Source organism: Phoenix dactylifera, unplaced genomic scaffold, assembly GCF_009389715.1.
Source record: "Phoenix dactylifera cultivar Barhee BC4 unplaced genomic scaffold, palm_55x_up_171113_PBpolish2nd_filt_p 001498F, whole genome shotgun sequence".
NCBI classification, from domain to species: domain Eukaryota; kingdom Viridiplantae; phylum Streptophyta; class Magnoliopsida; order Arecales; family Arecaceae; genus Phoenix; species Phoenix dactylifera.
Genome location: NW_024068809.1, coordinates 19,017 through 21,393, shown reverse-complemented (window position 1 = coordinate 21,393; position 2,377 = coordinate 19,017).

The window sequence follows — 2,377 nt, the reverse complement described above, 5'->3', positions numbered from 1 at the left end:
TAACATTATCAAGTTTTATCATTTTCAAATCTTTTATATTTTGATTTGTTTGTAGTGATTGTCTTAATTGCTTGGTTTGATAATATAATTTTTAGATTCAAATATTTAATAAAAAATATGAATGTGGATATGAAAAACTCAAAAAAAAAAATCGAAAAATTCATTCAATCTCAAAAAAAAAACTCTAGATAGATTTGTTGTCACAAATAAACAAAACACCACATCAAGTTTAACTCATAAATTCGCAACAGAACAAGCACCCAAAATAGAGTTAGACGATGACTTGAAAAGAACGAAACAAAATGAGATTGACAACGAGATTCATGGTGAAGAACAGAATAAGAAATTAGATGGAGATAGGATAAATAAGGACAGTATAGCACTTAATAAAATTAGTTCTATTTCTACAAATATATACAGTCCTGGTCAATAGAAACAAATCGATATAAAGTTAAGAGATCTATTAGTAGAAAGAGGTCCAATTAGAGATTATGATCTTCATTTTTCTAGGGATGAAAGCAATAGACACTTTTCTACCCTACATTATATTCGTAAGTTACCTAATGGTGAAAAATATGATAGAAGATGGTTAGTGTATTCGAAGGATTTCGATAGGGTATATTGTTTTTGTTGTAAATTATTTAATTCAATGCCTAACACGAGTCACTTAGTCAATGAAGGAATTAGAAATTGAAAAAATCTAGGTATTATGCTCAAAGTCATGAAACAACTAATGAACATATTACTAGCATGAATAAGAGGATTGATTTAGAAGCGAGATTGTTGAAAAACACAATTGATAAAAGTCTTCAGGAACAAATAAATCAAGAGAAAGATCATTAGAAAAAAGTACTATTTAGAATTATTGCTGTCATAAAAAATCTTGTAGAAAATAAGTTAGCATTTTGGAAAAAGAATGAAAAGATTTATCAAAGCAATAATGAAAATTTTTTAAGTCTTGTTGCTGGAAATTGGTCTCGGGAGTGACCGCGGACCTAGGAGGAGAAGCTCCGGCTGTGGTGCGGCGACGGACGATTGTCTCCGGCGGACCTGCAAGAAGCCTGTGGCTGGGGGGTTCCGGCGAAGGCCCTCAGTGAAGGGTTTTAATATGTCATAATGGGCAGTGGAAGTTAGGGATTTTAAAAATTTCTTAATAAAGTCCCTTAACATGAAACCCTTATAAGCCTAGATTACCTTAATGGTAACAATCAAATAATATATAAATATAAATATAGGAATAGAAGAATACCTCTAACGCTAATCCAATATAAATGATCTCCACGAGGCATCCAAGTGTCCGCCCTCCAATGGTGATCCACACGAAAATTTGATTCAAGACTTTAGCTCCAAAGACTTTGATTCTTAATGCAGAATTCTTCCAAAGAATTCTAATAGCTTGCTTTCCTTCCTTTCTAACTTTCTTCCACTTTCTAAAATCACTTCTAATCCTTTTGTCCTAAAGAAGACCACCTTGTCTTGGATTAGGACACCCTAGAAGCAATCCTACAAAGAGACAAACTTTTGTAAGAAAGAAGGGATAAGGGAGAGAGAATGCGGTGGAATGGGATGATGAAATATGGTGGAATGACTCCCTTTTTATAGAAAGCGTAGGTGGAATGACTCCCTTTTTATAGAAAGCGTAGGGATGCATGCATCCCATCCTTTCATCCATGAAGGGAGGCGTGGGATCCAAGAGATGTGCCTCTTGATGAGAGGGCATATCATGATAGGGAAGTTATGGAGAGATAAGATGTAATCCTTATCTGATAAAGAGATAAGGATGCCTTATCCGTAACTAACCAAGGAAGCACCTCTTCATGCCATCATCATCAAGGAGAGAGAGTTATGTCATCATCCAACGGTTTGATGATGATCCAAGGGCTCCAATTCAAGGTGCCTCATCATGATCCCATTATGTCTTTATCCAATGGCTGATGAAGATCAAATGGTCATGATTAAAGGCCCTACCTAACCCAATTCAATTGGGTTCAAACCACCTCACCATTATGTCTTTATCCAACGGTAGATAAAGATCCAACGGCCTAAAATGAATGATTTATCAAATCTAATCCAATCAAACTCAAACCAAGCCAATTAGGTGCCAACTCTTGGCTAAACTATATTAGGATATGATCTAATCAAATTAGATCAATTAAGAATCAGATTCGAATCCAATTCGAATCAGGAGCTAAGGTTTGCAACACGTGCTAGCATATTCATCTTGCAAACATGATCTAATCTAATTAGACCCTTGATTAGTTTTCTTGTGTGTGACCCATTGGGTTCTATACTTAGCCAGCAATAGGTGTGAGTGCGAGTTGACCCAACTTGATTAGAACTCTTCAAATCGATTTAGGTTCAAACTATGCAAACCCGA